The sequence below is a fragment of the Dermacentor andersoni genome, chromosome 5, assembly GCF_023375885.2.
Source record: "Dermacentor andersoni chromosome 5, qqDerAnde1_hic_scaffold, whole genome shotgun sequence".
Taxonomy (NCBI): domain Eukaryota; kingdom Metazoa; phylum Arthropoda; class Arachnida; order Ixodida; family Ixodidae; genus Dermacentor; species Dermacentor andersoni.
Genome location: NC_092818.1, coordinates 100,956,224 through 100,979,582, shown reverse-complemented (window position 1 = coordinate 100,979,582; position 23,359 = coordinate 100,956,224). Strand labels below are relative to the sequence as shown.

The following is a 23,359-nucleotide window of genomic DNA, read 5'->3' as shown; positions in this document are numbered from 1 at the left end:
TGCTCAGCAAGGTGCGCTGTAGTGACCATAGGATGGTAAGAGCTCCAATTGTAAGACCTGAGGAGGGAACGGAAGAAACTGGTACATAAGAAACCGGTGAATGAGTTAGCGGTAAGAGGGAAAATAGAGAAATCCCAGATCAAGCTACATAACAGGTATTCGGCTTTAACTCAGGAAGAGAACCTTAGTGTTGAAGCAATGAACGACGATCTTGTGGGCATCATTAAGGAGTGTGCAATGGAAGTCGGTGGTAACTCCGTTAGGCAGGATACCAGTAAACTATCGCAGGAGACGAAAGATCTGATCAAGAAACGCCAATGTATGAAAGCCTCTAACCGTACAGCTAGAATAGAACTGGCAGAACTTTCGAAGTTAATCAACAAGCGTAACACAGCTGACATAAGGAAGTATAATATGGATAGAATTGAGCATGCTCTCAGGAACGGAGGAAGCCTAAAAGCAGTGAACAAGAAACTAGGAATTGGCAAGAATCAGATGTATGCGTTAAGAGACAAAGCCGGCAATATCATTACTGATATGGATGAGATAGTTAAAGTGGCTGAGGAGTTCTATAAAGATTTGTACAGTACCAGTGGCACCCACGACGATAATGGAAGAAAAAATAGTCTAGAGGAATTCGAAATCCCACAGCTAACACCGGAAGAAGTAAAGAAAGCCTTGGGAGATATGCAAAGGGGGAAGGCAGCTGGGGAGAATTAGGTAACAGCAGATTTGTTGAAGGATGTGGGGCAGATTGTTCTAGAGAAACTGGCCACCCTGTATACGCAATGCCTCATGACCTCGAGCGTACCGGAATCTTGGAAGAACGCTAACATAATCCTAATCCATAAGAAAGGGGACGCCAAAGACTTGAAAAATTATAGACCGATCAGCTTACTGTCAGTTTCCTACAAACTATTTACTAGAGTAATCGCAAATAGAATCAGGAACACCTTAGACTTCTGTCAAGCAAAGGACCAGGCAGGATTCCGTAAAGGCTACTCAACAATAGACCATATTCACACTATCAATCAGGTGATAGAGAAATGTGCGGAATATAACCAGCCCTTATATATAGCTTTCATTGATTATGAGAAAGCGTTTGATTCTGTCGAAACCTCAGCTGTCATGGAGGCATTACGGAATCAGGGTGTAGACGAGCCGTATGTAAAAATACTGAAAGATATCTATAGCGGCTCCACAGCCACCGTAGTCCTCCACAAAGAAAGCAACAAAATCCCAATAAAGAAAGGCGTCAGGCAGGGAGATACGATCTCTCCAATGCTATTCACAGCGTGTTTACAGGAGGTATTCAGAGGCGTTGATTGGGAAGAATTGGGGATAAAAGTTAATGGAGAATACCTTAGTAACTTGCGATTCGCTGATGATATTGCCTTGCTTAGTAACTCAAGGGACCAATTGCAATGCATGCTCACTGACCTGGACAGGCAAAGCAGAAGAGTGGGTCTAAAAATTAATCTGCAGAAAACTAAAGTAATGTTTCACAGTCTTGGAAGAGAGCAGCAATATACAATAGGTAGCGAGGCACTGGAAGTGGTAAGGGAATACATCTACTTAGAGCAGGTAGTGACGGCGGATCCGGATCATGAGACGGAAATAATCAGAAGAATAAGAATGGGCTGGGGTGCGTTTGGCAGGCATTCTCAGATAATGAACAGCAGGTTGCCACTATCCCTCAAGAGAAAAGTGTATAATAGCTGTGTCTTACCAGTACTCACCTACGGGGCAGAGACCTGGAGGCTTACGAAAAGGGTTCTGCTGAAATTGAGGACGACGCAACGAGCTATGGAAAGAAGAATGATGGGTGTAACGTTAAGGGATAAGAAAAGAGCAGATTGGGTGAGGGAACAAACACGAGTTAACGACATCTTAGTTGAAATCAAGAAAAAGAAATGGGCATGGGCAGGACATGTAATGAGGAGGGAAGATAACCGATGGTCATTAAGGGTTACGGACTGGATTCCAAGGGAAGGGAAGCGTAGCCGGGGGCGGCAGAAATTTAGGTGGGCGGATAGATTAAGAGGTTTGCAGGGACGAAATGGCCACAATTAGTACATGACCGGGGTTGTTGGAGAAGTATGGGGGAGGCCTTTGCCCTGCAGTGGGCGTAACCAGGCTGATGATGATGATTCCTGCAGCCTGTATATAAGCCGAAGCACGTGCTCACCATTGCTCTGAACTACCAATCAGACGGCGGAATCGTAACATCAATTTGAAGAAATGGTGTACTGACGTCTATTGACTGAAGGGACCTCAAACCTACGGTGGCGAACCTCAAAAGTAATGATTGAACGGGACTATTTTAGCCGAAGCAATAGAATGAGACTAACGCAGAGCTTCACTTTAATTAAATGTTCGGATGAAAAGGGAATATCTCCCTTGACACTTAGCCAACTAGATTTATTCTCACGTATATTTCTTTTACTTTCAGGTCGAAGCGCCGAGATTTCGGAATACCCGCGGCCTCCACTAGAAGAGTCTTCTCCTTTTATTTGGTATTCTTGGGTAAATATGCTCTCTCATTTTCTCTATTTTGTTAATACTTGGACAGTGGGTTTTCTGTCAATCTTATGCCAAGAGCTCAGATAATTGGAAGCGGCCTTCGCTTCAATGCCCTCCGGCACCAGTCTCTTGCCTCCTGTAGAGCATGAAATCAAATAATTAGTGCCTGCCTAAACTGCTAGAGGGTGCCTTCTGCTCCGTGGATAAAATAATAATGAAACTGGCGAAACATACGATTGACAAAAGCTTCCAGTCAGTGCACGTGTATCTTGCGGTGGCATGATTTTAGCGCGCGAAAAACAATAGAGATTGATTGATTGATTGATTGATTGATTGATTGATTGATTGATTGATTGATTGATTGATTGATTGATTGATTGATTGATTGATTGATTGATTGATTGATTGATAAGAGGAAAAGCCCACTGACCGTACCGGAACTGCTTAGCACGCGGCTGACACCTGAACATCGGTCGGCAGTGTCTGGAGGAAGACAAACATTAGGTTAAAGAAATGTATATTATTTTAAACTTATGTTAGTAACCTACGTCTCTGCAATAGTAAAACGGCCTCACTTACTGCAAGTGAAGTCGTGGTAAGCCAGAAAAAGACGCAAGAACGAAACATGGTGGCTACATTGTCCTGATGCTACCCCACCAGCTCGCCGGGACATCATAGATTTTGACAACGTGTAGTCAAGTCTAGTCAACTTATGGTCGCCAAAAAGGGGCATACCGTAAGTTTTAAAGTAAGCGCTGACATGACCTTATAAGATTGAGGCGCTTTTCGAAAGATAAAAGGGTACAAGCATGAGAAACTACTTTAAAATTCGTGACGTCCCATTCTCGTACGGGTGCATGAGGTACGTCATTGTGGCGTAAAAAATAAAGAAAGGAAGTTCGGCCATCATATCCTCGAGTGAAAGCAATTATTTATTTTAATAAATGAATGAACATAGATTTTTAGTTGAATACTCTGCTAGTTTAAGCTCATTTATTGCTGATAGTTAACGTCCGTCAAAAGCTGAACACGCCTGTTTAGCCAGACGACTGCCAAGAGAGCCGCCGAATACAAGTGCGCTTGTTTGGTGCACGTTCTTTCATTGACCCTAGCCGACCTACAAGTTAACGATAGACTTAAGGAACTCGCTCAACCATGCATCTTGCAATCCACCACCCCCTCCTGCCCCTGTCCCTCTCCTTGTGGTTGGACATTTTATTATTTGTACCTGTAGCACGCCGTTTCACATCTGTGCCCAATTAGAGTAGGGTACCGCGAACAGCCCGCACGCGTAATTTCCTAAGCTTTTCGTTGTGGTTGCAAGAATATGCTTTAAGTCGCAGCACTATCTCCAGCGCTCCTAATGCAAACGAATAGAATAGATGACACAGAACGCTGGCTGTCGAGCTAATGTATATTCTTCGATTCTTCAGCAGGTATATGTCGTTGTCAAAGAAGCGAAGAATAAGATAAGAAAGGGAACTTCTAGGGAATCGAACCTTAGAGAACACGTGACGCGTGTCTAAGAAAGAAAATCAAATTTCGTTGTTTAAACTATGGCTACATTTTCGTTTTACATATATATATATATATATATATATATATATATATATATATATATATATATATATATAATTATATATAATTATTGCACAAGTTCGAAAGCTCGATACGCGACCGCAGCGGCGATCTTTCGATGAACGCGAAATGCAAAAACACTCGTGTACTTTGATTAAGATGCACGTTAAGCAGCCCCAGATGGTCAAAATTAAACCGCAGTCATTCCACTGCGCCGTTTCTCATAGCCCCAGCGTTGCTTTCAAGTTCAAGTTCAAGTTTACTTACCAGACAATATGCTGGAAGGTTCGCTTGGCTAAAAGTCGTAAAAACGGCTTGACGGGGCCCAGGTGACCGTTACATGGCAGCGGCTATACAAGGTGCACAGGTAAAGGACTAAGATACGCCGTTACAAAGGAAAAAATGAAAAACATGCAGATTACAATGCATAATATAACATATTAATAAATCACACAAGTACACTTGAAATACGATGCACATGAAGATGCATATGCAAATTTCCACACATAGTACCACATATTTATCACTCACACAAACAAACTAAAAATGCTTCAAAAGAAAATTAATGCTTTCAATGACTGATTTGCGAGCAGCATATATATATTATATACAGTAGATATTATAGATACGTTAAATCGCATGACTCGGTAAGTCGTGAAAGTGTTCAGAAAAAAAAAAATGCATTCTGTTTCACTAATCTGCGTCACAGCAGACCAGATTCAATCAAAGCAACAAAAAAAAAATGACATGTGATTTCGCGCGCCAAATCCACGATCTGATTACGAGACACGCCGTAGTGAGGGACTCCGAAAATTTGGACCACCTGGGGTTCTTTACCGTGCACCTAAATCTAAATACATAGGTGTTTTCGCATTTCGCCCCCATCGAAGTGCGACCGCCGTTGCGGGGATTCGATCCCGTGACGTCGTGTTTAGCAGCCCAACGCCATAGCCAGTAAGAAAGAAAAAGAAAAAAAAAGGAACTGCCGTATTACGTCCTATATGTATATCTTAGATGGTGCCGTTACATGAGTCATTGTGCACCTTGATGGCTCTTCGTCGGCCACGGAAAGCCTGCTGCAAACAATCCGAAACCTGAACGCAACCAGCCTCCACCCGAAGCATGGCCGATCCACGCAGCGTCTCCGTAAAATCCCAGCCGGCCAAGCGTGTCAAAGAGCCGTTAGATACCATTGCGCAACAACAAAGAATCGATAAGCCACCACTGCAGAGAGCGCTGATGCTCTAGTGTCACGATAAAGATTAGAAGAAGAAAAAAAAAAACGAGACCCCCAAGTTTTTTCTCGTCTATTACGCCGCGAGACCACTGGGACAAAAAACTTTCGCAAGGTCCTCGGCCTGAGCAGCGATGTCATATCGTTTCTTATTGATTCGCCGCATTCGGTGCCCACCACGCTCTGCTGCGGCGGTTGCTGACCGCTGATGGTACACCTCTACGCGTAGGACTTCAAGAACTGCAACGCGCGGAAGCGGAGAAATAATCGAACGCCACATGCTCTGCAGCGGCGATCGACTGGAAATGTCAATGCACCATGCCCGCTGATCTAATCTTTTTTGCCGCCCAATCCGGCACTAAGCACAGCCGCGCCGCTTTTCGCTAGTTGCTTGCATCGCGGCGACGACGGACACGGTGAACAGGTTGGCGAGCAGAAAGATGGAAAAGAATACTTATAGCACGTTCCGAAAGCGCTAGCTGTCGCCTAGCAACGGAGACGCGCCTCTTGTGTGTATGTGTCCATCACATTCCTGCTTTGGCTTCTGCATTACACGTTCTTTTTTATTTATTTGTAGATTTATCGTTTTCTGATATATAAGTTTGGTACATAAGTTGTCATGTACTTGTGGACATATTTGTGGATATAACTTGGGGATATAAGACTACACGTTCGACAGGGTGAAAGTAAGCGCAATTGTATATTTCGAAATCGGTTGCAATGTATTTGTTAGCCTGCTTCACTATAGCCTCGCTGCCCATAGGAGAGATAATTTGTTAGAAAAGGCAGGCCTTAGCTAGCATGCTCAAGCTTGCCACACTGCACGGGGGAAAAAGGCAAGAGGTCGAAAAAGAATTCTGAAAGATGGTGATGAGGACAAGAAGAAGGGATGCATATATACAATAACACACAAGGTTTCCTTAACAGAAAACCAACTAGCCCGGTCGCACACCTTGTTTCCTTAAAGGCTTGCATCTAGTCCGGGGATATTCAAGTAGTCCATAGCGGCCCTTGTCCCTATTCATGCTACTGTTTCACCTCGCACGTGGTGAGACATTGATAGCTCGATTAGAGAACAGTCGGAAGCAGTGCCTACTACTGCAAGCAGAAATGGCTTTCTTCATTTAAAAAATATTGTGCAGTAAACTGTTGTTTTCTGCAAGGGTAGCTCTCCCGCCGTCACCAACAGTACCCGTAGTAAATGCATCTATGTTAACGCGATATTCAGTCGTCGCATCGGCAAAAAAATAATTTCGAAGCGAATTCCGAACCACGTATACCGAAACACTTCTCTACCACCAAATTTGCTCATACCTATTGTTTCATTTTTTAAAAAGGTATTCCTCGGAATATTGAGAACGGCAGCCCAAAAACAAAAGTAATGAAAAAAAAACCACAGCGCATGTTGTTTGTGCCAGTTCTTCTCAGGCTGAAATATTAAAAGTGTGATACAATAACAGGATCGAGATCGACCCATTCAAGAAGATGCGTTTCTAGCAGAAAGCTCACCTTCGTGCATAGCGTTCGCAGCCAGCATTTCCCGGTAAACGTTACCGTTACAAAAGCTGAAGTTGCCGTAAAGCAAAAAAAAAAAAAGCAGTAAGAGGTCTTTGAACGCTATCGTGTTCCACTCTTAAAGGCGAAGCTTAAGCGTCCTCCAAATTATTCTCATGGTTCTGGATAAATACGTAGCCCAGCAACGTTTGCGCCTGCCGAAAGCCAACAGAGGATGGAGCTTGCCGCGCATAGTTGCATTTGGTGCGCTGCGGTGTACTGCGAGTACATGTGAACCTACTTGATGATGATGACTACCCAGGTGCTTTCGGACAATATTCGCCTGCCAATGCCTGCTAGCGTCGAAGCCAGCATCTTTCGCTGTGACGCGTAGAGAGGGCAGTCGCAAAACAGATGTTGGAGAGTCTCAGCTACTTCGCAGCGTTCACAGTTCGGGCTGTCCGCGCGGCCGATGAGAAGTCCACAGCGTCGAGTGAAGATGGCGCCCAGGCGCATCCGGTGAAGCATGCCTGCTTGGCATCGCTTGACTTTATTCGGGAGGCGAGAAGTCCTGCCACAGTATATTTCCCGCAGGCACCTCTACCGATGGTTCGGTCCAGTCCAATAACGTGTCGTGCAATCTGGCGTGAGCGCAGTCAACAAAGAGTTTACATGACTTCGCGAGTATGGGATCATTGTGCCGGCGGCTGCAGGAATAGCGGTTCCTGCTTCCGCATCTGCTAGCTTGTGGCCGGCCAAGCCACAGGGACCGGGCACCCATTGGAAGGTAGCTGAGTGACCGTTCCTCTGAGCAAGGTTTCAGCTTCTGCGTTGGAGGTTGCATATGATTTTCTACAAAAGCGAGTCTTATGTAGGGAGCCTCGCATGTAAGCTGAATAGTCCCAACCTCGACATGACAACTTCTTTGTTTGCTGTCCATTAGTAGCAAAGAATTCAATAACAGAGTGCGATAAATATTATTTGATTTGCTTTCGGAGACGTTATAGCTTAAAACATATGAAGAAAACTTAAATAAATGTACTGTTAAATCTGTTTGAAGGTTTGCAGGTTTGAAGGTTTTATTGAACATATCTGAATACAGGAAAGTATATGGCAAATATTAGTACAGAAGCAGGTCCCAGAGTTTAAACTGCCGAGGGGACCTCCTCAAGTTCAAGTTGCCCACAATCTTAATTACATATGGGGACGAAGTATAGAAACTAACCAGAGTAAGCACGGAGTCTCATCAAGATGACGTGTGTTAGCAGCGGCTACATATATTTGCCTCCAGTAACAGTCTATTGGTACCCGAGACTCTACTCGCACACTTATACAGAGAAGCTGTTACTGGCGCTATATACCGTGACAACCTAAGAATAAAAAGTTATACTACGTGTTATATGTACGCGATCTAACTCTAAGACAGTTTCCATGGATTTCCATAAAATTATTTGATCTAACTCAAACACAGTTTCCATAGATCTCCACAGAATTTTTTATTCAGCGTCTCGAATATAATAATGAGATGAAACGTTTCGATCAGAAAATTGTAGAGCAACATGAAAAATTCCCGATGCAGATTTCTGTTGCCCAATACATGCTACATGAAAGTGTTTTTTCCGAGCGTGAAAGAATGTCGCGAATACACACAAAATTGCCGTGAGACTGGCCGCTCGAGGCACTTAGCATGTATTCGCGGGCTCCTTTCACGCTTAGAAAAACGCTTTTATGTAGAGCGTATTGAGCAACAGAAATCTGTATCGAGAATTTTCATGTTGCTCTACAATTTTCTAATGGACACTTTTCATCTAATTATAACATTTCAGAAGCTTAAGACTAATTATGTAAGTAGGCCGAATGCAAAAAATAATCATCTCCAAGCGACGGCAAACAACGTTGCTTTGTTTCTGTCCAGCTACCCGGCATTTGCATATTTTCAAATCTTGGTTCATGATAGTTTAGACACCCTGTACATACAGGGACCATACTGGCAGTTACCAGGTAAACATTAGATAAAGTTTTTAACTGTGACGTGTAATTGCAACCTCTCCAGCAAATTATTTATACAGACGTTCCAGAGCCATTTCACGAACCGCGTAGGAAGTTTTCCCAATCTTTGAAAAACAGTCAATGTGCAACATTGTTTTCGTTTCGATGGAATAAAGGCTATCAGAGCTGGAAAACCAGCTCTGGGCCGTCCGTCAAGCCGAAGGTGCCGCCCGAGTCCAAGCACTTCGAGCCGCCACCTGAGGCCACCACAGCAAAAGATGCCGGGCTATTCTTTAATTCTTCGTCTTCTATATCAGAATAGATGTGTGGGGAAGTTACGAAGTCGTAGTTTATTTATGAGCTTTGTAGCATAAATGGCAGTTTCGCCCGACAGCGAAGCTTCAAACGCCATAGCAAGGTATAGCGTCTTGCTGGGGCTGTTCGCGTGGGGTTCTAACAATACGTGGAGATGAAATGGTGCGATGCAGCACGCAAGACAACTGCTGTGACGCAGCAGGAACTTTGGCAGATGCCAAGCGTCTGACAACCCTGGCCCCATAAAAGAATGCAAGAATTAAGTGGCGTTACAGGCATTGCATCTCCACGGCGCATGACAAGAGAAAACCCTCAGCGTTAGCGAGCGCACAGGGAAACGATTAGATTGATTTATAACCTGTAGTTTACTATTCGTTCCGCTGAGACCAGTGCGTACGTCAGGGTGTGGTATGTACCCAGTTTCTATACATTCGTTTAATTTACAACGTATACCTTCATCGTCTTCGTTGTAGCGCACAATCACGGCATCCGCATGGCGCTGTCTGCCGCATACAACCGTTGTATTTTCGGAAGAGCGTGCGCTGAGTGCTGTCGTTGACGACGCTAAATATTGCCGCAACATGATCACTTAAGGGCCAATTTTCTTCGATCCAATTTTTATTTATATATATTTTTTACGTAATGCACCCTCCTAAAATTTCCTCTATTTTTTTCCTTTCTCCGTGCGCGAGAAGAAAAAACGACAAATGGCGACACTACAGCCTCGATGCCCACCATCGACACGTTCACTTCTTCAGCGAGGCTATCTTCGCTAGGGAGCATGTAGGCTCCCTATTCTTGGCTCGCACGGTTTTCCATCTGAAGTCGTTAGCTGATAGCCGACTTAACGCTCATTCGTCACGTCTGCCGCAGGGGAATCCCCTCGCGCCTTCGTTCGCGCTTCGTTTGCCAAGTCATTTTTTTCTTTTTCCTTCCGCCAAGTTCGGTTTGCCGCCCCGATGGGCGCTAATCTTGGCAGTATACTGTAGGGGCTCGGCCTCCCCGGCGCCTCGCACAGAACACAACATTTCCACTCAGCGGGATGTCCCACTTAGCCTATTTCCCCATTACAGGGACGCCCTCTTCCCTATATCTGCCGAGCCCTGATTGGCTAGAATAAAGATCAGATCTGAGTACCGGCTTTCTTTTTTTCTTTTTCTTTCTTTCCTTGCACCAGTCTCTTCGTTCTCGCCTTTGTCTGCGTTGCGTAGTATCTTTCTCTTTTTCTAAGGTTTCTTTCTTTCTTTTTTTCTGTTAACTCTGTATTTACGATCTCCGAGGCCGCGTGATTTACGATCGCACGAGGTCTTGGCGTTTGACACACTGAGAAAGAGTATGCATATTTCCACTCTCCCAGGAGCTCCTAACGGCGGGGAAGCCGGTCAGTTATCTAATAAATGGTTCGGGATCCATGTCCCCACTATCGAACGGGGTGACCGTTGGCCTGTGTAAGCAACCACGCAGCACGCTTAGCACTCAGCCAAATTATCGACGTTCTTGGCCATCAACTGTGGCTCCCTGCCCGTTAACGTTTGTTTGACCCCTTAATTATGTGCACATTTATAAGACTTATCAGATTTTTTAGTAGCTACAAGGGCCGCACTCCGTTCAACTCATTATTGAGTTTGTGAAAAGGTAAAGACAACAAAAAAAAACTCTAGCAGTCTCTTTACTGATTTTATAGCTTACTGTGTGGCCACGTTTATGTCTCTTTTGCTGCATGAGATCTTGTTATTCTGAATTACCCTAGCGCTCGTAATTGTCATTGTCATTTATTTTGAGCTCAGCGAAGTTGTCTTAAACAGTAGAACATACAATGAGGCAAACCGCAAGAGTGTAGTTGAAAAGTCGATGAAGGGCTCTTGATTTGAATTTCAACTTCCACAGTAAAGCCTATTGTCATTCATTCATTCATTCATTCATTCATTCACTCATTCATTCATTCATTCATTGCTACGTAGCTGGTACATAACGCGGAAGCAACCAACAGAAATGCGCGCGCTTATTACCTTATTGGTAAAATGACAGAACGTGGTATAAAACTGCTAAATAAATACTGTCCGAAAAGAAACAAATACGCGTACAAGTAAAAACAACGCTCTTCCAAGAAGAAAATGACCACATGGTGTACAAACTCCTAAAAAATTCTGGCAGTGCATTTAGATCGTGCTTGAGGAGTGTAACGCTACACAGTGTAACTTCTTAGCTCAAAGCCGCGTGCTTCGGCTGCTAAATATTTGCAAGCTCCATCATAATGCCCGCATTCCGGAAACTTCTGCGCACTGATGTCCATATTGACAAACGCTACTCTACACTTTGCATATCACGAGTGTCGCATTATTCGCGCAGGAAGTTTCTTCTAATCTACCTTTATTTTAGCATATTCTCCTCTTTTTATGCCTATAGTTGGCAAAAAAGAAAATTTGAGGCACCTAAGCGCTTCCTATGAGTTGTGAATGCGAAATCATTAGAGTCTAATTGAACAGTGCTGAGCGGTCCTTCGAGTTTAGCGCTACGAGTAATGTACCATAGAGGCCTGCAGTGCCAACGTCGCGTAACACCGAATCGGCGATGCCCTCTCCCCTCATGCAGCACCTGGCGCACTATAACAGCGCAGCAGATGTTCCCTTTCGCCCGCTCTGCCAACGCCTCTCAGATATTACAAAGCCTGTGCGCTTCGATTCATGGCGTCATGCTACCGTGCTCAACCGTACTCTTAAAAAGGTTTCCACCCTTTGGGGCTTATCTTGTCCCACAACGATAATCGTCATCTTCCTTAATTTCGTTTCCTTGAAAACTCAGCGCTCGCTACTTTCCTATCGAGAATGCTGTCTCAGGCTGATAACGCGCAAGCCGTTCGTGACTTGGAAGTACCGGGCTAGCAGCGTTAAAGAAAGGAAACGCAGGCAAAACAGATGACGATTATTGTTGTGGGACAAGGTAAGACCTAAAGATGTAAATCTTTTTAAAAGTGTGCCATAGAAATTGACGGAGAAGCTCCCAATAAGCAGCGGTGATTTTGACGTCACCGCTTTCATCACGCTGGGCTTGACAGTGGAAATTCCGGTCCACGTAACATTACGTCATATAGCTGAATGCGCAAACCTGCTATCTATGAGGCGTTGGGGCCTGATCGTGACGTCGCGTCGCAGCCAATGGCAATGCGAGTTTAGGTGCCGTTTCGCTGCTAAAAACGACAGACGCCGACTTTTTCGCTTAATAGGTCATTTGACGCTTTCACATCAATAAAGCAGACGCGGTGGTTTATTGTTATTAGACTATTTTCATCATATTCTGCGAGGTAGTTTGCGAATATAGTCGCGGTGTAATCATTTTTACAAACGACTTGTACAAGCTCGGTTTCCTTGAATTATGACATGGAAAGTGTACACGCGGCATCTCGGAATGAAATTCTGCGCAAGAAACAAGCCCCGGCATGCTGATGCTGCTGATGATGATGCTAGCCTCATATTATGGCTCATACCCACACTGGGGGATTGGCCAAGAATTGCGTGCTGAGACGATTACCTATTCTTTTGAAGTGTTACATATCCGATGAAAAAAAAAAGAAAGGAAACATACAAAAACAAACAAATTTCAAGAGAACAATTAAAAAGTTATTCGTTTTGTTGATTGTATGTAACCGCAAACGGCATCAAACACGTCCCTGTGGCTGACCTCTATAACTGACGCACCGAGAGATAGTATGATTTCTGATAATAACATTAACCCTAATTTATGCACAGCTAGCATTTCATCTTCTTTTGAACAGTGACCGACGCCCCCACTGGTTGGGCAAAGAAAGGTGCAGTGCAGACAAGCGCATATGCGATTTAGGACAGGGATCAACAAATTTGTCGCAATTACGGCAGTAGTAGCGAGACACCAACCTGTGCTCCCTCTTCCACTGCGACGCTCGAATGTGGCCCCATCTGGTGGCGTCCTCGAGAGCGGTGTGTTCCACAGAGTTTTCTACAAACACAACTCTGGTGCTACGATCATTCAGCTACCCTGAAAATCATAAGCATGTAGTACATATGAAGTTTTATCTTCGTGCCCGTGGCTTCAGACGCCCTCTTAGCCTTAATATTCATACTTCATCTTTCTAAATTTCTAAGCAATCAGTTTTCTCAACAAATACAACAACCACGGCGATAAGAATGTTTGCCGACGACTGCATATTGTACAAGAGAATAGAGTCACCAGGTGATCAGGCCGACCTTAATCTTAACTTACAGAAAATTAAGAACTGGTGTGATCGGGGGCAAACTCAGCTTAACCCAACTAATTCGGTTTTTATGTCCATATCTAAAAAGAAGAATATTTTAAATTTTTCATACAGTATCAACGGTCATCAACTTGCTCGAGTTAAACAACATAAATATCTAGGTCTTATATTTATACCCGATTTGCGTTGGAACCTTCACGTAAACGAACTTCGTGCAAAAGCTAACAAAGTATTGTGGGGGCTGAGACGTAACCTGCACTGTGCCTCCCCTGAAATTAAAATTTTAGCTTACAAAACCTTGCTAAGACCCACAATTGAGTACGCAAAAATATTATCGGATCCCTACACCCAAAGTAGCTGTTTAAAACTAGAGAAGGTCCAGCGCATTACTTCTAGGTTTATATTTAATAAATACCGCCGTTTTCACTCTCCAATTGAATTATGTAAACTTGCAGAGCTTTCACCTCTGCAAAACCGTACGGAGTATGAAAGGCTTAAATTCCTGTTCATAGTACTTCATAACCATGTCAAAATAAGATATGGCAAGTACTTCCAAATCAAGACACAGGAAACTTCACGGCACAGACACAGTATGTATATACCTCCTTCCACTGTGCACAATGACTGCATCAGGTATAGTTGTTTTTTTCCCCAGGGCAATTCAGCAGTGGAACTCTTTGCCTGATTCAATTGTCCAAATAAAATTAGTTAATGCATTCGTGGCAGCAATACATTGCCTTATGTACCCTGATGCACCCTGATGTTCTGTACTAATAGTGTGATATAATGAGTCAAAATGTGCTTCGTAATTATATTGTTAATGTCTTTCATATCAGCAGTGCTACTTCATTGTCTTTTTTCTTCTTTTTATTGCATTGTTAAATCGCACTAATGCACTTCTCTGTTTATGTATGTTACATCCACTCCTGCAATAGGCCGTCCCGTCATGGGCTGACAGTATCAATCAATAAATAAAAATAAATAATAAATAAGTCTCTGCGCACGCGCATAATAATTTTGAATGGTTTTATTTATAACGGTATGCTTTGTTTAAGGGGAACTATTTGCAAAGCGTCAACGACATTCGAAACTGAAAGAATTCGAAGCTGGAAGTTTCGTCGAATCCCCGTACTGCCCATCATTCCCATACTGGGGTGCTATTCTGTACCTCTTCCCATTCCGTCATAATGTCAAATTCTGTAATGGCGGCATTTTAGAGCTAATCAGAGAGGCCGGACGTCGCAGCCCCTTTAGTCAATAAGAGATTACAAGATGGCAAATTTGGCAATATGAAGGGATTTCTCTGTGTCCAATATAGCGCGCCCGACTGAAGCACCATGCTTGTAGTTTCCTTAGACATAGCACTGGGAACATGAGTTCACTCTGGTGGTAGCGTAATAACTATTGTAGACTATTTTAGGAAAATCTATGGTGCTTTCCATATAGTCACGTGACATTGCATGGGGCGGCATGTCGTTCGTGGCGAATAAAATAGCAGGTGTAATTAACAAGAAGCGCTATTTTTTTTATATTTCATTTTATGTTGTTGTTTTTGGTGGCTGTGGTGGTGGGGTTGGTGGTGGTTAATGCGATGGAGTGGGTTTGCGACAACGTACCATTAACCACTTTTCGCGGTAAAAAAAAAAGAATTCGCAGTACCGCCGGAAAGGCGAAGCACCGATTGCGATAGCAAATTAATAGATAGCTGTACGAAGTAAGCATAGTAGTTTTGTGGGCCATATAAACTTGTAAATATTCGTTTACTAACTTAATTAACAATGATAGAATGTGTAAGTGTGACTCAACGTGGACGTAGAAAGAAACAGACACGTGGAGACAGCGCTGTCTTTGTGTGTCTGCTTCTTTCTAAATACTTGTTCAGTCGCGCTTGCACATTCTATCATGGATTCAAACCAACTAGCCCATCAACGTGTTTTAACTAAATTAACCAGCACGGTGTCACGCGCGCACAGGTAAACATTAAACATAAACACATATCGCTCGATGACAGCGGAAACTGTATGTGAAAACGCCGGAGTTAGGGATCGCGGCAGCAGCCGCGAGCCAATTGACCTCCGTGCATCTGTCGCTTGAACGCGTACGAAACATCGAAAGCACAGCGTATACGAAGCTACCGGCACTAGGCGCACTCTGCAAACATCGCAGATCGCTTCGAAGATGAGGCCCGCGTGGGCGAGCACTTAGCCACGTCGCATACCGCTTTCAAGACACACGAGCGCCGGCAACGGGTCCCTACTGCGTCCGCCCAAGGCGTCTACTATAGCGTCCGCGATTCGCGTGGCCAACGTCGTAGTAGACGCCTCGGTTGCCTCCACTCTGTACGGAGCGGCGAGCGAGGAGGACATCGAGGCACCGTGGCAGCCTCCGGAGAAGAACGCCCCTCCTCCCTCGTCTCACCCCCCTGCCTCGCGCGCCACAGGAGAGGGCACGCATCCGGGCCGCGTTTTACTCGTTCGCGCACGCGAGATTGAACCGCGTTCGCCGGCTCCCCCTCACAAGCTTTCGCTCATACGAAACCTCACGGCGACGGCGACACCGACACCGATGGCAGAAATGTGGCTGGAGTGTCCGTATAATTGATACTGCAATAAAAATTTAAACAACGTTTTACCGACAGGAAGTACACGCGGGTGGCTGCTTTCCTGTTATTGCCTGCGGGTACCCTGGGTATACTACTTCACGCTATGGGAGCTTGGCAAGACTTTTCTTTGTGATGTACCGGCACGTTGTATCAAACTTGTTTGCTTTATCTGCGAAACCTGCATCCGGTAACGTAAGTAAAAAAAAAAATGTAGGAAACAAACACGTGCATGCAAGAACACGGCATCGGAAGCAGACACCGCACACGAATTGTAAACACCGGTAACGTTTCCGCTGTTGTACGCTTATGCTCTCACTACAACAAAGGAACCGCATTTCAACATTGTCCTTTTTTTTCATTCCATTTATTGTTTAACAAACTTTTATAACTGCGAAGATCGGCTACATGTATTCTGGGGCCGTAGTTTTCAACCGCACAGCTGTGCACTCTGTTAGTTGCCATTTTAGTCGAGAGCTACGAAGGAAAAAGTAATGTATGTCCACAGACCATGAGGTAAACACCGGGCTGTGTTTGTCGACCTCGTCATCTTCCCACATACACCAACCCTCTGTTATTCCTCTTTTTTTATTTCTTTTCCCCGACTGCGCATCACAGTACGGTACGCTTGACGCTAGAAATACGCTGCCTAGGCGAAATTCTTACATCCGCCCTGCTTTCTTCGCTTTGCCTGGTTGTTATTATTTCTTTAGTCTTGTTTATTCTAACCTCTTCGTAAGCCGCGGTCGGTCAGCGCGTCCTTTGCTCCCCCTACCATCTGGCTCGCTCCTTCTTGAGAGGTATCGATCTAATGGGAGGTGCGCCGCAGGAGAAGATAAGGAGCAAGTAAAATAAATATTGATAAACCAATCTAAAGTGGCAGTAAAGAGAAACACTAAATTGATAAACTGCTCTTAACAGCTTTATTATTATAAGTTTCCCATCAAGAAGTTAATAGAACAATAGATTACGGTCAAACTTCCAGTTTGTAAACTTTCGCCAGAACTACCACTTCGTAAGTCAGTGTGATGCCGAGGATTTCGACATTTTGTGTGTGTGTGTGTGTGTGTGTGTGTGTGTGTGTGTGTGTGTGTGTGTGTGTGTGTGTGTGTGTGTGTGTGCGTGCGTGCGTGCGTGCGTGCGTGCGTGCGTGCGTGCGTGTGTGTGTGCGTGTGGGGGGGGGGGCTTCATAAATTTTATCAAACTGAAGTTTAGTCTTTGGCTCCTTTAGAGTACGAAGTAGTCGACCTTTACAGATAAAAAATCAATTACTCCTAAGATGAACAGTCTGCCCGTCTGCTTCCTTGTTTGCTTGTTTGTTTGTTTGTTTGTTTGTTTGTATATTTGTTTTTTCACATTGCTAAGTCTGTCAGGTTTATTTTTTCTTACAGCCGGGCCTTTGGCGGTCGGTTCTCACAGATTAGCATTATCTAATAAATATTAATTAGCATTATCTACAAAGGTATGTTGTGTCGTACTTCGTTTTGGCCTAGTATTAGACGCGGCATGTTTAACCGCTGCATCAGTTGAGGGGCGTGCTTCAAACAGTCCTCTGACAAAGACATATGGAAACTTTATAACGGCAGCAAGCACGCACATAAGAAGCGAGAGAAGGTTTATGTTTTCTTTTTTTTTCTGCTACTTCTCCTTTACTAATTTTTTGCGGGTCCTGTCGCATTTTCACATACGCAATCTCGCCTCCTGCCACGGAAAACCCTGCGGGGCATGCCTGGTCACAGCTTCTCCCAACGTACATGGGGCACTCAAAAGAAAAGCTTGGGCTCCGATGATGAGACATTCTGACAGGCACACTCCCGCAGAAAAAAAAATGAAAAGAAAATATGTCAACTACGATACATTGCTATAGATATATATGACTCCGTAAATGTAGCGGAACGACAGTTCAGCTTCTACCCCCTTCGTGCCTCCGCTAGGTATCGGTTGTCGTCGGTGTACTCCCTCCAGGCGTTTAGTGCAGTGTCCCTCAACATGCAGGTGACGCGAAGCATCAGCGCTTTCGCAAAGCTGGCTCAATAGCGCTTTGCTATGCCGCCTAGCCACGAAACGCGCCTTCGCTGTGTCAGGCCGTGTGCATGTCATTGCGACGCACTACTGCGATAGTACGCATCTATTTTGTCAGAGGTGTTCGTTGTTGCTTGGATAAATTTGTACGGCGCGTTTCTGGCACCACGTTTTGGTACTCTCTTTTTTTTTATCCGCCGGAATGTCGAAAGATGCCGCATCGCAAAGCTAACTGGCCACGGTTGCAAGGTGCCTGTGCAATATGAAGGAGGGATTGAAGAAACCATTGAACATCTTTCGTGCCTTTGCTCCCGTTGCATTGCAAAGCCCGCACAAGTAAGCGCGCCCCTTAGGAAAAAGTCCCAGATTTATTTCGCGTGAGTTTAAGCTGGGGAAGGGATAAAATATACATCCCATTTACAACCGCACAATAAGACAAATACACAACTAAATATTAATCAAAGGTCACTCATTTTCACTCCTTTCACTCCCGCATTTGGACGAATGCAAAACCGTCGCAGTTGAAGTACGCTTATTCCAAGAAACTGAACGCGCTGTCAGACTCTGCCGGTCTACTTGGTGCCGTAACACATGTGCAGAAACTACAACCTTGTAGCTTTCTCTTCATTTCCATATATTTATTTCCACGCCAGTGGCGTAGCCAGAAATTTCATTCGAAGGGAGGGAGGGGGGAGAGGGGGCTCACGTTCCAGCTCGGCCTGCTCCTTATAGAATTTGTCGAGGGATCAAATACATGAATAATAACTGCATTGCCATTGTCGGAGATGCTGCACATGAATTCTTGAATGCTAGGCACTGTCGAGAAATATAAGATATGTATTTCTTCATAAAAGAGTATACTCGTATATCCCAAAAAATTGTGCCAGGAATAACTTATATCAATGCTTCCACCTTTTTGTATGTTTAATAAGTAAAGGAAATACCACACTAACTTCAGAACTACATCAGTTCGAAACCAGCAAAGCAGTGCATGCCACCACTATGATAAACGTGAAGGCCATAAAATGAACAAGTTGAGGACAAATGTTTTAATGAAACTTTGTCATTCAACAACCTTGTTTACATTTTTGTACATATGCATCGGCCAGGGAAATATCTCAGTGACGCAGCCCTTCATTCCAATGTATTGCGCAGGAGCAGCTGTCACCGGTTGTGTAGTGTGAGTAATTGCACCAAAATTATAGTCGCAAAACAGAGCACATATACATATACAAAGCCGGAGTTCTGCAAAATATACATTAGAAAAGCGAATGTACAATGGAATATACCAATGCGGAGATACAACTTGATAAAGGGAAGGAAGTATCACTGGAAACAAAGTTCACTGCACCTATACACAAAACCTCGCAACAAGATATTTAAATATACGTATAAATCTCCAATACATCTACGTATCTAAGCAAAAGTCACTTTATATAATGCGTCAAACAAGACAAACAAACATGTTGCGCAATCACAGAAATGAGAGATCACAGAAACCTAAGACCCGTCCCCTCATCCCTCCACTCTCCCCGATGCATCGCGCGCGACGGAAGGCGGCGTGCTTCCTCCCCGATTTTCTCCCTTGCGCACACAAGACTCGGTCCCCGTCGTTGGTTCACCCATCCCCCCTCTCTTCTACGATTTCACTCACACATACAGCATGCGGCTCGCGGTGGCGATGTTATTGCTTTTGGAGTTTATACGGAACGTTACGCCGACTGCAGGAATGCGCTTGGAGTTTCGATAAAATTGCTATCCTAATAATATAACATGATTATCCGGCAAATAAGGAGACCCGTGGTCCATTACTTTGCGCAAAAGAAGTAATAACATCGAAGTTTCACAACGCGATAATTCGCTACGCCGCTACAATGTCTTCTTTTTTTTTTTCTCCTGGGGGGCGGGGGCACCGAAATGGGGAAAATACGTAAAGGAAAGCGTGTTGGTCACAATCTAATGTCTACTTTGCGCACCTAATGTGGCTACCGAAGGAATATTAAAGAAAACTTGAGACGCTTGGTCCACAGAGAACCATACGCGTACTGCTCGGTATCCCACACCGGTGAGACAAAAGTCTTTCCGGAGAGGTTGCAATAACATCGAAGCGAAGGTGATGCGCTCAAGCGAACGCGTTCCGATCCGTCGAGTCTCCACAGTGATGGCGGCGCGCGACCATTGTTTATTTTTCTCGTCTGTTAGCCAGAAAGCGTCCAAAACTCTGCCAGGCCAAAATCCATTCGGCCAGGGAAAAACGAACGCGCAACAAAGTGTGGCACGTGGGGGTCGGGGCAACACGAGAAAAACGCATGCGCTTTGGCTGGCTCTGGCAGCCCGCGGTTAGCGAGAACCATACAACTGAAGAGGCTGAATATGTCTTCGCAAATAAAGGTCAACGTGCAAAAAAATTTATAAAACCGTAGTTACCTTTGCTGGATTTAGTGCCTTGGCATGGATGCTTTGGCGGAGATGAAAAAAGTATTGGTATTCTTTTCTGTGAAATGACGGCACAAATGAACCACCACAACTCTTCGTCTCATCAGCCCTCGCTGCGCGCTTTGTCAACTTATCTGATGGTGTGTTGATTTGGCTTGTTTCGTTGTATGGTCCGATGCACGACTTTAAAGAAGTCAATGCACCTTCGGCGTCAAATTTTTATAAGAACATTAAACCTCCAAAGATCCCGAACTGAAAATCTAAAGGATGACTTTGGAAATGTCAATGCACCTTTCGCATCAAAAGTTAATGAGAACTTTATGCCCATAAAGTTTCAGAATTGAAATCCATGCGGCCTTCACGAGATGTCGCGACGAGCCCGCTCGCCATCAAAACGCCCTTGAAAATTTGCGCTCGGATGGGGCTCCTTGCGTTATGTGACTCCAGGTGCATGGGCGTTGCCACGAAATCGAGCCCGAATTCGCAATGTTCGCGCCGAAATGTCCTTTCGAGTGTGAAAATGACATTGTGAACAAAATCCAGAATGATTTCCGCTGCCGGGGTTGTTTTGGTCGGCGGTACATGACAGCACGAAAAGATTTCGGAGACTGCGGCGAAGGCCCATAATCCCCCCCCCCCCCCCTTCCTTCTGGCTACGCCCCTGTTCCGCGCGTATAGAAGCCGTTTTGAAAGCCATTGAATCTATAGGACTATGGTCATGCGCTTTGCTGGCGCAGAAAGGAACGAAGGCGTTGCTACAGTACTCAGGCGAGAGAGCGTTGTGCGACCGTTTATATCTTTGGCGTGCACCTTTCGAAGTGCGCACCGAACTAACACACGCTCTCTTTTGTAACCCTCTTTTTCTTTTTTTATCCGTTTATCGCCTTCCCCTACTGTAGGGTAGCAAACCGCACGTGCGCCTGCCTGGTTACTCACTGCCTTTCCTTGCTTCCCTCTCTCGCTCGTTTTTCGTCAAAGCTCTGATACAATGACATGCACCACCGCTGGTGACAATAGTGAAGCCGGGAGGAAAACCTAAAATAAATACGTTTTGAACCACACCACTGTGTAAAAGTACTTTATGGTTGTCACAAAGTTAACTAATGAGCTCAGACTGTCTCGCCTCTGGAGTTGCGAATACATCAGATTTACCTTGCATCAGCCTTGCCACGTAATCTGAGTGCTGGTGGCTCCAGGAGAAACGCAAAGAGAAAGAGGGAGAGAAGCCACATTACTCTCAAATTCTCACGCTGGCGTCCCTTGACATTATGAGTTTGGCGTCATATCTGAACAAGGCCAGCTAACTCTGCTGAAAAGAAAATATTTCACAACGTTTGAAAGCAAACAGTACTCCATCAAGAAAATTTTCGTTAGCTGGTATAGCGTTAAAGAGACCACAATAAGTGAAAGTACAGCGAAATCCTTGAGATTACAGCAACATCATCGCACCCGTAAGTTCAGCGCGAAATTCAGAAATAGATATTTATGCAAATAGTATTCTTTGTCAATTTCGACTTGATTTCCTCGGCTATTAGGTAATCTTCTGCCTTGGAAAAAAATATTAATAAGTACTTATTCGTCTGTAGTGTACTTCACTTACGAGTAATTACATGTATCTGCATTTATCTCCATATGTATTTGCGTGTATTTATCCGTATTTATGCTACATTTATCTCGATCTCCCCATTAGAAGCTAACTGCAACAAAATTTTGAAGCCTAGTGTGACAGGCTCCGTGTAAGATGTTCAGTTGGAAACACCAGTGGTTGCGTCGCGAAAAGCTCACAAACGCAGACGTTCTCGACACCGAAATTGGAAGGACTTATGCACATCCAACGCGCGTTGGAGACTGAGAAGCGATCGAAGCTTTCCTGAAGCGGTTAAATAAATGCCACCTCCATATTCTTCACATCGTTTTCCGCCATAGCAATTACGGCCTGCCAGTAAACACAGCGAGACGCAGATACCACGAACACGTGGTACACCTGACCGCGCATTATACTGTCCACGCAATTGGCCTCCATTGCTATGAACTGTACCCAGGGTCAGCGCGACCGCGAGAGTTTGGCGGTACTGGAAATGGTGAAGCAGTAAACTGCATTAGTCAGCGAATGACGGAACAAGCAGGTGTGCTAAGCAGGGGAGTAGGCACAGAAAGGTTTGCTTTATTAAAGGAATTGTGCTATTGATGACGTGTACCTTTCGCAGTGATGGTATTTAGGTACCATTTGTTTTATCTCAAAGTAATATTGTAGAAAGATGGCAAAGAGCCAGGACGCCTGTGAGGGTAGTGAAAATAAAAAAAAAAAAAGGTAGCGCTCTTTTGCGTATGAGCTATTCGTAAAGACAGCATCACCTTGTCATGGTCAGAAAAGCCCATGAGAGTTCGCTATAGACTCTAAGAACAACCACTTTTACCGCTCGCCGAAACTGACGCAGGACCCGAAATTTCGCAGCTTTGCCAAGATTGCTTCAATAGACTGCACACCACTGCACACTGCTAGGTTGCGCACTGCTCATGTATAACATTTTTTTTTTTCAGAGAAATTTTATTGCAGTTGGGCTTTTACTGCCTGTCGAAAGGGTGTCGAAAGGATGACAAAAAGTTGGAATGATAATTCCTGCTTCTTACCCGGCGGAAGCATGTTACTTTATCTGAGATACTTTCCATATTTAGTGTTTTTGAATCTTCACTCAACTGATGGTGATCCACAGGCTGTCATAGAAACGGCGACAGGGTCTCGTTCTATGTAGCGAAGAGAACTTATTCTGCTTCCAGATATGCATATAATATCCTTAACAGAACCAGCGTTCTAGTAAGCAACCCTAGAGTCAGAGTTACTCAGCCAAAGCGAGACTTAAGGCAGGCACGGAGGGGAGCTCTCGGTGACAAACAAAGTCGGTGTTTCAAGTACAGCATGTTCGTTGTCTCTCCCTGTTAC

The 23,359-nt window shown here is 44.5% G+C and overlaps 1 long non-coding RNA gene across 1 annotated transcript in view; it reads left to right on the top strand.

Moving 5' to 3' along the window:
• LOC140218369 (uncharacterized) overlaps positions 1-23,359 on the top strand; it is a 179,313-nt gene that overhangs the window by 85,070 nt on the left and 70,884 nt on the right. Inside the window, exon 2 of the long non-coding RNA XR_011894645.1 lies at positions 2,453-2,526. This is a non-coding gene — a long non-coding RNA (uncharacterized lncRNA). The remainder of the gene's footprint in view (positions 1-2,452; positions 2,527-23,359) is intronic.